We start from the raw sequence: 12,515 nt of genomic DNA, 5'->3' as shown, positions 1-12,515 counted from the left end.
TTTTGACCCACTGTGTTTCCAAAACGCCCAGGCCGATTTTTTCATCCCAGTCCGTCACTGACCGATTTGTAAATATTACAATCATGGTTTGACCCGGCGACCTTCTGATTTCAAGTTCTTTAACTGCAGCAGCACCATCCGGGGTTTGATTTCCAAATGTGAAATCTGAATTGGTCAAATCAGTGCTTGATTTTAGCCGGAACAGTCCTGAATGATGTTCCAGGATTTATTTTTGGCAGATCAAATTCATTTCGCCTCATGTTTTCCACATGATAGTGTTCATATGATTAGGAACTTGTACATATAATTATATGAATTTAGGGTTCACAGATATACGATTATTATAGATACGTGTATCTTGAACTCTGGTGGTATTGCTTTTTGCCAACAATCCTTACTTCAAGGTAGCCCTGGTTAACACATCATTCATTATTTAAAACTGCACGTGCCATGCACATCATCAATGGCATGAAATCGGTGTGTGCCAGCAGGAGGTGGAGACGTACCGTGTGGAATGCGGCGCATGGCGGAGGACATCCTGTCCCTGAGAAACGAGGTGATGCGTCTGGAGATTGAGAAGAGTGAGCTGCGACGGCAGATGAGCCTGCACAGGGATGCAGGACGCTTGCTCCTCAGCGATGGCCAGTTTGACGTCATGACAAAGGAAGAGCTTATTGGCCGGCTAGGTTGGTGGCATTCACCTCCCAACACAAGTGGTCTAATCACTGGGTCCAACTCTCGCACTTTGTTAACAATACCACGACACACCTGGCAACACTGGCTAGCCATCGAACAAAGACGGTCACCGCATCGTGCGCTTTCAGATGCGCTTCTGCGGCCGTCTGGAACGCTCTTCCTTCCGATATGAGGAAGCCACCGGAGCTTTGCACTTTTAAATCTAGATTGAAAACTCGATTTTTTTTAGCTGCTTTTTGTGTTTAGTTTGTTGTCCTTCCCCTGCACCTCCGATTAGCACGGTTGGCTAAGTACATGCGAAAGAAGTTCAACATACCATAAAACACCTGGCAATACAGCAGTTCTAAATGAGAGCAGCCCCGTAGCATCTGAGTGGATAGAGGGGGCTGAGCTTCTTCCTGCTGTCGTGTCAAAAAAGTGTTAGCACAATATTTAACACCAGTAGTGGATTTATCATTGGGTGTGAAGTTGCACGTGAGCGATGAAAATGTGTAGGATTAATGCAGGAATTAACACCAATCCTGATTTGGGCCATAAATACCTTTCCACCACTTATATGTGGGGAAATAATGTGTGCAATAGGGTCACGGATAAGAGAAGGAGTTGTATATTGTATTTAATCCTCATGGAGACTTGTATAATTGGTTTTCCTGACGTGTTTCCTTTTTTTCAGTGGACTTAAAACAGAAGCTGGCGAGCGAGACTGTCACTCTACGGAGCTACAAGGAAAAAGTTCAAAAACTGCAGAATGAATTGATTTGGGTATGTTTCTATTTCGGTAACTTTAGCAGCTCTTTTCAAGAATCCACCAGAACCATGACAATTACAATTGCCCATGAATAATTATGATGGTACACGGCTACTTTGATAAAATGGTTAGTGCAGTGGACTTTGCAATCCAGAGGTCTGCTGGTTCTCTTTTGCCAGAGAGATAGATGGAGCAAAGTGTGTGCCCTTCAATCCCCGCGTCTCTGTCCACCCGGCGGTATAAATGTGTACACCACAGCAGTGGCGTCACGAGGGGGTGCGGGGGGGGTGCGGACCGCACCCGGTGACACCATCAGAGGGGTGACACCAAAATGACTGTTAAATCTTGATTTGAGGCTTTTGTGACTGCAGGAATTCATACTCTTTGGTTCTTTCGGTAAAGTCACATAGGTATAAAATAAAATTAATTACGACATTTATAACCCTTGAGCTACACCCATTTCAAACATTTTGAAACAGTCTGCCTCAGCAGCAGACCATGCTTTCCCACCTGATGATGGACGCTTGTGTTGCGCCCAAACGTCGTGATTTATGTTATTTTATTTTATACTTACGTGACTTTACCGAAAGAACCAAAGAGTATGTCTGTTAAATGTTTGTGCAGTGTTTCAGCAGAAATTTATTATAACAACAACAACATTTTTCGTAAGCCCAGCTTACATGTACTGTATCAATATACCTACAAGGCTAAACTCGATGCTAATTTACTTTTTGAACCTTCTAATGTGCTCCGGTCAGAGCTGTCATTGTTACCCAATTACAATGACGCTTCGAATCACGTGGTTTCGTCTGCACGCGCTACAAGCACGCGCAGTATTTGTGAATCTATATCAATAACTTTTTTGAGAATGAAGTAGTAATTAAAGAAAATATTGTAATTTAAAGGTGTCATTTTAATTTTACTAGTTATGTCACTACTATTGCCATTACATTCAGTGATATACGGGAATTACGATGTACGAGCAAATTAGTACAAAAAATATTATACGAAGGATTCTGTACGGTCTGGTACGGGCGAGGTCCATGAGGGGTGACACCACGAGTTACCGCACTGTGTGACACCAACCCGAGTGACGCCACTGCACCACAGTTAGTTGATCGACAGGTCGTGGGTGGAGGGGTAAATGTGGCTACTCCCACCTGGCCAGTGTGGAAGAGTAGGCCAAATACATTAGATGTATCCGCAAACGATAAATGCATAGAATCATAGGTGTGAAAATGTAATGGATGATTCTTGCAAATTATGTTCACATGTAACTTTAGGCTAAATGGAAAAATGCCAAATGTAACAGAGCACATGAAACAATGCAATATACAAGCAAAACACAAACTTGATTTGTTGTGTCTCTCTCTGTGTGTCTCTGTGTTGTCTCCCTCTGCTTGTGTGTCTGTCTGTGTGTCTCTGTGTGTCTCTCTGTGTGTCTCTGTGTTGTCTCTCTCTGCCTGTGTGTCTGTCTGTGTGTCTCTGTGTGTCTCTCTGTGTGTCTCTGTGTTGTCTCTCTCTGCTTGTGTGTCTGTCTGTGTGTCTCTGTGTGTCTCTCTGTGTGTCTCTGTGTTGTCTCTCTCTGCTTGTGTGTCTGTCTGTGTGTCTCTGTGTGTCTCTCTGTGTGTCTCTGTGTTGTCTCTCTCTGCTTGTGTGTCTGTCTGTGTGTCTCTGTGTCTCTCTGTCTGTGTGTCTCTGTGTCTGTGTCTCTCTGTTTGTGTGTCTCTCTGTCTGTGTGTCTCTGTGTGTCTCTCTGTGTGTCTCTGTGTTGTCTCTCTCTGCTTGTGTGTCTGTCTGTGTGTCTCGTGTGTCTCTCTGTGTGTCTCTGTGTTGTCTCTCTCTGCTTGTGTGTCTGTCTGTGTGTCTCCGTGTGTCTCTCTGTGTGTCTCTGTGTTGTCTCTCTCTGCTTGTGTGTCTGTCTGTGTGTCTCTGTGTGTCTCTCTGTGTGTATCTGTGTTGTCTCTCTCTGCTTGTGTGTCTGTCTGTGTGTCTCTGTGTGTCTCTCTGTGTGTCTCTGTGTTGTCTCTCTCTGCTTGTGTGTCTGTCTGTGTGTCTCCGTGTCTTGTGTTTTGTCTCGCTCTCAAATTTAGTTCTACCTGATGACGATTGCTTGTGTTGCAATCGAAACGTCATATTCTATGATTTAATTTATTTTCTTTCTCCGTGACTTTACCGAAAGAACCAAAGAGTAAACAAAACACACAAAATAGATTATTTATCAATTCGTAACCCAGAATTATAACTTTATCATCACATCGCTGGGGAAGAGGTGGGGGTAGTGGGGTGAATTGTTACACGCAGGGCTGGTGAAGCAAGCAAAACTGTACCAATAAGACTGAAAGGAAAATAGGAAAAAAAATGTAGGGAACATTTTTGAACTAAAATTTGCAAAGGTTTTAACCACGACCACGAATTCATCAAGTCGCTGTGGGCTGGCTGTGATATCGTCACTGGCCGATTCATGTGGAGGCTTTAGGGGCCGCAGCCCTGCGATTGGATTTTGAGAACCACACAAACATGCATGCTACTGTATAATGGTTGAACAGCAATACAGAAGCGCTGTTATAAATGACTCGATTTTTTGGCTTACCGATTTAAAACTATATAAATATAAGATAAAGATAATTTGGTCTTTACAGCAATGTATATTACCACCAGTAATTAAAACCATTTTGTTGGTTTTAACTTACGTTTATCTTACCAGATCACGTGTCGTTTTACAACAATAACTGAACAAAATAACCAAGATAAATAATAATGGCATGTTTGGCATCGAGCACAGGTAAAGGGAAGGAATTCAATATAGAAAGAGCAGCCGTCAAAACTTGAATGGCCACGGGCCCTCCCCCCCCCCCCCCCGGCATTCGACGTTAATCGACCCTTGGTTGTGTGCCTTGTAGTAATAGGTTTTTACCCTTTCAACTGGTACAAAAAACTGATACCTTTATACAAGGCATCATGTTTGCAATAACCACAACACAAGCAGTCATAATGCAAACAAAAAGAAACAACTCTGATAATGATATGCACTGTCCTTGAAGCTGATTGGTCCACATCCGAGACAGCTTTTCTTAGAGCCTAGTCTCCATTGGTGTTGGACCAGATGACACCAAAAGGGGTACAACTCAAAACAGCGCACTATCAGAGTATTGAGAGCTCGGGGTAAGCATTTACACTATGAGACCTCCTTTACCAGTGACAAAATATAGCAATAGGTTTTTACCCTTTCAACTTCAAGGCCAGTGCATATCATTATCAGAGTTGTTTATTTTTGTTTGCATTTTGTCTGCTTGTATTGTGGTTATTACAAACATGATGCCTTGTATAAAGGTGTCAGTTTTTTGTACCAGTTCAAAGGGTAAAAAACCTATTACTATATTTTGTCACTGGCAAAGGAGATGTCTCATAGTGCGTGCCTTGTGTTTCGCAGAAAGCCGATCGGAGAAGGAGCTGGTTCGGTTGCAGCAGGCTCACCGGCAGCAGCAGGCGGTGCTGCTGCGCTACCAGGAGAGGGCGACACGGCCGGCACGGCTGGAGGACACGGTGCGGCAACAGGAAAAGGTGATTTCGCCGCAGACTTCGAGACGTCTCGCTTCCACTGACGTTATCGCGCGCGCTGTAAACAAAACGGATTGTCTCGCCTGGCGATCGGGTCGTATTGAGTCACGCCAATGACTTGGACTCGTGTAGGAGTAAACTCCTACTCGTGTAGGAGTAATCTCCAAGCCAAACGAGGCCATAAGGAAACTGGAGCCCTGTGTGAGTAATGTTACATTGGTCATTGTAAGACTTATCAATGCGTAGATAGTTTATAACATGAGTGGGTGTTTTATATTTTCAATCATGCGTTAGACCACTGAAACTAAAGGTTTACTTTCCCAAGATACTTGGACCACAGAGGCAATTAAAAAAAAGTTGGCCTTAGCTATTGTGACCCCACAAACTATTGGCCAATATCAAAACATGAGTACGATTTCGAAGGTCATAGAACTGCCTTTGTCTGAAGCAGTTACTTCCCCACGTTCATGTGACAGGCAGATTCAGCCCGTTGCAGTCGGCGTACCGGAAGTTCCACAGCACTGAGATGACTCTACTAAAGATCACTGATGCACTCTACAAGATCATGGACTTGTTTCACACCATACGTAGCCAACCCGTGCCAATTGCTTCGAAACAAATGAGTTGAGTTGTCAACCTATATTTAAAAGTGCATAGCTCCATTGGCATCCTAATACCGGAGGGAAGAGCGTTCCAGACGGCCACAGAAACGCATCTGAAAGCGCGCGAGGCAGCGACTGCCTTTGCAGAAAGGGTTGGTAGATCTGGAGATTATGCCCTCTGGGTTAGCTTAGGCATATTCCAGTCTTTAAGAGATGCATTCCAATATTTTAATGCCACATTAAGGTGCACATAAAGGATAATGATTAAATACAAGAGTAAAACTTTACGATGTGGGAAAAGTTTAACACGTAGGTTTTCGAGACCAATATCATCCATAATATGGATTTTTTGGGTTAGATCCCGTAAATATAAATGTGTCGTTAAACCCATCGCCACCCGACACAGACAATTTGTAAGGATTGACATGTAAACAGAACGTGGCCAATTCGTCACTAGTACAGCACACCGGTGTGTTGGAGAGCCAAGCCACAACATTTACAGTCTGAGTACGACGTTTTTTTACTGTTGTAATAATGTTGCATAGAGGCTGTGAGAAGTTACCCCATATACATGCATATGAAGACTTTTATATAGCCTTGTACTGTGCTATGTTCATGAAAGATATGGGAAGGTAATATTGCGTGACAAGCGGTAATATAAGCACAAGCACACCGATTGCTCTCTGTAAATCACCTTTTGCGTGCATTATTCTTATAGGCATCTCTTAATGTCTACTGAATGCAATGAACTGAATGTGATAAACTCTGATTACAGTACTTATATAGTCATTTAACGTAATGGGGGGCGGGGGGGTGTTTTCATAAATATATGCTTTCTATTTTATTTCTACAAGTTTTTACGACGCATGGCACAAATTCCGACAGCATACTGACCGAGGTTGCAGCGAGTAGCCACCGCAATTACGTAGCCTCTATCATTGGAATTTCACAAAGTTGCTCGTAGGTGATTCCATTGATGACTGGAAGACAGGTATCGTGATGTCAACCACCAGTGCTGGGTGTCCACTAGTTATTCTGGGGACTCAGAGACCACATGCGCGTCTCTGATGGAGAAGAGACACTCCATCACATTTGCGTTATACTGGTAGGAACCCACTGGTTCCACCAGCCCACAGGGGATTATTGTGTCCGTCCGTCATGCAGGGAGGGGCTGGGTGGGGAGAGAGGGGCTGGGTGGGGAGGGGAAGGTGGGGAGGGGCTGGGTGGGGAGGGTGGGGAGGGGCTGGGTGGGGAGGGTGGGGAGGGGCTGGGTGGGGAGGGTGGGGCTGGGTGGGGATGGGAGGAGTGGGGCTGGGTGGGGAGGGGCTGGTCACCCCGTGGTGCCCTTATAAAACTCAACGTTTAACCTACTCACGCCGGCTTGTGGCCGCCCTCACAGTCGGGCATATTTGCGGAATACACCACGCCGCCGTTGACCCTGGCCATTGACCGAGCAACCCAACGTTCCTACCAGCTCCCTCCGCAGGAATGCGTTTTACTTGAACTATCTGCACACATTTCCTGAAATCCGATGCAAAATGTGTTGTTTCCTCAAATTGGTGCCATGAGTTGCCACTGCTCTACCTCATTGCTTAACTTAAGCATGATTTTATTTTGATATTTTATTTATTTGAGATTGCTTCGTACTTTTATTTTATATTTGGGAGTAATGTAGTGGACCTCATGTTATGTATAGGTCTCTTCTAGAATGTAGCTTTTTTAAAGGAGGAAGTTTACGCTTTCAATACCATTTAATGATGAAGATGAGAAACCAATCCTTTACAAGCGGTGAAGTGTAATAATTTAATTGCAGTTCGTTTTAGGCATTTAAAAGTTTAAATGTATATACTCTCATGGACAGTCGTTTATGCCTAATCTGTATTCTAAAAACGAAGGTATTTAATAGATAAATAGATTTAATTTATTTCAGCAGGAAGGGCCAATGAGCGAAACAATTTTTTTTTTTTACCAGATAAGGCCTACTGAGTTAACTACATCTTTTTCAGAAGCGACCTGGCCACAACTGATAGCTCAACGAAGTGGCTTATCATGTTGAATTTTTTTATCAGCTGGGATCTTAGTTCATAATACCATGCACAGTCTATCGTGGTGATGTGTAATTTAAAGTTACTTACCAGGCTTCAAACTTCGTTGTATTTGATAAGGCTATACATTGACATTACTATTACTCGTTATGTAAGTTGTATCTATTGCATGCTGTTAAAATAAAGTATTTCCGTGAATGCTTTAGAAAACGAATGATTATTTGTATTAACTAACATTTCAGGTAAGCTGGAAATATTGGTAACTGTGGCCCATGACCGTTCATAATGTTTTAGCAAAGTTAATTAATAATTGAATTTCACGTGCATTAATCATGAAGTGACGGTCCTTACCATCATCCCCATAGGTGATAGAAAAAATGGAAAAATTGCTGGAAAGAAGCGTCGCATCAAATGCAAATGGAAAAACTGAAAACAAATCACATAAAGGTAATGTTGTATTTTTTACGTAATTCTATTTTCCTCTCAGTATTGTGCGATTGTTGTCATTTTGCAATAGAGGGATTGTAATTTTTGAAAGCAAGGTAAGTACATTACGGTGGTTAATTCGAGAAGACATACATGTAGTAATCGTGTAAAAAAAACTAAGCTAAACTATTGTTCACTTTATCAAGCAAAGACCCATTGAGCTATACAGCTCTTTTCAGAAGCGACCTGGCCACAAATGATAGCTCAGTGATGTGGCTTATCATGTGGAAATGACTAGCAGCCGAATACTCTCAAGAACATGTGTGGCCAGATAGTTGAGTTGGCACTGCTAAGATCCTGAAGTCGAATCTAAGTTTCGGCCACGTGTGATTACACCGGCTTCTCAAGTGTCGTGAGTTAACGGTCTCCACCCATTACTTTGCAAGAGCTCCAGATTAATATTTCATGGTTCTCTATGGTCAGTGAGGGAAAAAAGTATTTGATCCCCTGCTGATTTTGTACGTTTGCCCGCTGACAAAGAAATGATCAGTCTATAATTTGAATGGTAGGTTCTTTGAACAGTGAGAGACAGAATAACAACAACAAAATCCAGAAAAACGCATGTCAAAAATGTTATAAATTGATTGGTTTTGCCACCAAGTACTAAGTCATGTTTTGCAGAGGGGTCAAATAATTATTTCCCTCATTAAAATGCAAATCAATTTATACAATTTTTGACATGCGTTTTTCTGGATTTTGTTGTTATTCTCTGTCTCTCACTGTTCAAATAAACCTACCATTAAAATTAAAGACTGATCATTTCTTTGTCAGTGGGCAAACGTACAAAATCAGCAGGGGATCAAATACTTTTTTCCCTCACTGTATGTATGTTGTTGAACTTCTTTCGCACCGTACGTAGCCAACCGTGCTGATCGGAGTGGAGTAAAATTGCGAAAGAGACACAAAATACGACGAGAAGTCTTACAGCTTTTGGAGCCGGAGACCTGTGTTTTATTCCTCACCATGGCTAACATCGGTGCCGAGTGAAATGTGAATCACGCAAAACAATGCTTGTATTGTGAGCTGAAGAATTGATATTAATCAGTGATTTGATGCATCGTTCCACCCCGAATATGAATATATATGTAAATGTGTCTCTGCTTCAAACATTTCATCCCGATTGAATCCATGATTGGGCATCACTCAGAAGCCCCTTCTGGAACAGGGCTCCTACAGCCACCGGTGCTGCTGATGAAAAAACTCGGCTCACAATCCAAACATCGTGAGTGTGATCTCAGATGGGGGGGGGGGTGGGGGGGTCACGACTTCCTCCAATCACATCTCTAGATTTGAAGATACTGGTCCCCACCACAGGAAATATTAAACTTATATCAATAGCACCATCTCATGTATGTACATATGTTGAACTTCTTTCGCACCGTACGTAGACAACCGTGCTCATCAGAGGTGCATGATGTCGATCAGACAAGTGGAGTACAAATTGCGAAAGAAACACGAAATATTAATTTAGAAAATTAGGTGTTTTTGTACGTAAAAAGCCACGTTGTATTCATGCTTTACGCGAAATTATGACGTCCGCCAGGTAATGAGAGTGAGCGCACCGCCAGGGATGTGCAGCTGGTGCTTTTGGTGGAAAATGCTCGCCTGCGGCATGAGCTTGAGATGATTCGGACAGCTGATGTCATCCCCACCATTCACATGGTAATGATGCCTACGGTATATGGTTGATCTGAGCATTTCCTGCCTAATGCTGTTATTGACCAATACTTATCTCTTTATTACTTCCACCTGTACTTAAGTTTTTTTTCTGGTGCCTCTTGCTCTCGTATCTGGACTATTTTTTGTATTCCTCGTTTGTTAGTTGCACTCGTTAATATTGCACTCGTTCTGTGCAATATTGATGTTTTTCTCTCTTGTTTTTCTTGCTGCTATGCTCATGCACCCTCGTAAAGTAGCCAGGAAACCAGCTAAACGGAAGCATCTGTGCAACAAATAAAATAAACTTGAACTGTAAATATTGGTCTCCGATGTGTTTTCGAGTCGTACAGCACATTTTCGGTATTTTGTCCGACGTTTCTGTCCGCATCACTGGGAGCTCCTTTGGCTTCCAGCACGTGGAGAAAAAGGCCGGACATCGTGCTGAACAACAGGTCATACAATTCGAAAACACAACAGAGAGCTACTTGAAGCAACTGAGAAAACCGACTCTCTATTTTGTTTTAAAAATTCCCGCTGTGCGTTTTATACATTGTAATCATTTATTTAATGCTTCATATGCCACATTTTTATTAATGTGTTTTAAAGGTTGTTTGATAGGTTCTCTTTGCTAATAGGGTTTTTCCCCTTTTTTCTGGCAACAAAACTGACTCCTTTTGCAAGGAATCATGTTTACATTAACCACAATACTTGCAGTCAAATGCAAACAAAAAACAATTCTCTGATAATTTATGCATTGTCTTTAAAACTGATTGGTCCACACCAGAGACAGCTTTCTTTAGAGCCTATTAGTATATTTTGGTACTTGCAAAGGAGGTCCCATGATGTAGCTGTTTCACCCCGAGCTCTCATTACTCTAGTAGTGCGTTGTCTTTGAACTGTGCGCCTTTTGGCGTCATCTGGTCGAACACCATATGAGACTAGGCTCTAAAGAAAGCTGTCTTTGGTGTGGACCAATCAGTTTCAAAGACAATGCATAAATTGTCAGAGTATTGTTTTTTTTGTTTGCATTTGACTGCAAGTATTGTGGTTAATGTAAGCATGATTCCTTGCAAAAAGGTGTCAGTTTTCTTGCCAGAAAAAAAAGGGGAAAAACCCTATTAGTATATTTTGGTACTGGCAAAGGTGGTCCCATGATGAAGGTTCTCTTTGGTTTCATATTAGGTGGAGCCCTTTCATGACCAGGAGAAATTGGGTCTTCTTGCTCGACTGGAGAGAGCAGAAGGTCGCACACACTCTCTGGAGGAACAGGTATGATCGAGCTACTTTGGACACGTGATAAGAACGACATATATTGATTTAAAGGCCCTTTACAGCATCAATTTACCCACTGCCCAGGTACCATATTCAAACTGTTTGAGCAATCTTTATTGTCCCTGACTCACAGGATATTTAACATTTTAGTGCCTTTTTATGGGTTGATTCATGCATCATTAGATTAGGGTACTTCAATGGAGTCCTACTTTTTAAGTTGATGGTTGATAACCATTGATATTAGAAAGTAAATTTGCACCACTGACTCATTGCCACTTTTGCTGAAGATCATTGCCCCATACTTCCTGAAAGAGGCAGATACTTTTTTTGGTGCATTAATCCACAACTTGATGTGTGTGGCACAGTATTCATCATACGAATAAAGTCAGCACATTTTGCCATTGATATGCAGCCTGGACATCTGTGGAAAGAACAGCTTCATAGCTCATCGAATTCCTCCAGTCTGAATACAGATTCGTATTCTGAGTCACATGTTCACTCACCGTGGCGCTCATCATAAATATTGAACAAATGATCAGGTTGAACGATCGTGACTTCTCTACATTTTTGCCCTAATTAGATTCAGGAAAATGCGAGAAGATGGGGCCAAGAGAAGCAGGACCTGTTGGACCGACTGACGGAACGGCAGCATGGTTTCACCAGAACGTCTACGCTCATCTTTGATGACGCGTCACCAGTAAGATGACAAAGCCAGTCAATTCATTCCTTTCCATGAAATGCCTATAGGTAACGTAGCAGTGTTAACAAACAGTGTAGCCTGATTTTGGACGTACATCGCTTAAGTTATTGAACGTTAAAACAACTGTCCAACTAAGGCTGAAAGCATTAGTGTGCATTAGCTCCGTCCATCTGTTCGTCCTTGACCTGGGAGAGAGAGAGAGGGCATGATAGCTCAAGTAAAACATATATTATTGACGAACCTCCACTATAGAGCGCAGCTTGCGACATACCCTATTGAACGCTGGATAAATGTATCAAAAGGTTGCTCAAAGCTTGGAGGTGTACACCAGACCCAAATGGACTATTTGCAAATATGCAAATGTTTTTTTGCCCTGACAGCCACATACCGGCTTCAATACAGCTTATTAAACACTTCCGCAGACTAACACATGTTGGAAAGCGTTTTGTAATTCATGCATTGCGTGGTTGTTCTTACTTATTGTTTGAATGGGAAACTAACCGTAGACTTCACAGTGATTCAGTTGGCTTGGTCCTCTATTTATTTGTATATAGCATATATATTTAAATATTTGTATTAGTTCTACTTATCTATAATAAATGTTACGTGAATATTCTGTTTCAGAGTGACATCATGGAGTCTCCAAGGAGGCATGGACAGTTGGATCCATTGTAATGGTCAATTAATGTTTTCAGAACATCGAGGTAGCTTATATATATTTTTTTCATTTTATTCACAGTGGAGAA

At 42.2% G+C, this 12,515-nt stretch overlaps 1 pseudogene; it reads left to right on the top strand.

The window, feature by feature from the left end:
- Positions 1–514: 514 nt before the first annotated feature.
- Positions 515–12,444, top strand: LOC121852036 (annotated as a pseudogene).
- Positions 12,445–12,515: the final 71 nt, after the last annotated feature.

The sequence above is a fragment of the Callorhinchus milii genome, unplaced genomic scaffold (assembly GCF_018977255.1).
Source record: "Callorhinchus milii isolate IMCB2004 unplaced genomic scaffold, IMCB_Cmil_1.0 Scaffold334, whole genome shotgun sequence".
NCBI classification, from domain to species: domain Eukaryota; kingdom Metazoa; phylum Chordata; class Chondrichthyes; order Chimaeriformes; family Callorhinchidae; genus Callorhinchus; species Callorhinchus milii.
Note: the sequence above shows the minus strand (reverse complement) of the source record. Positions and strands in the feature narration are given on the sequence as shown.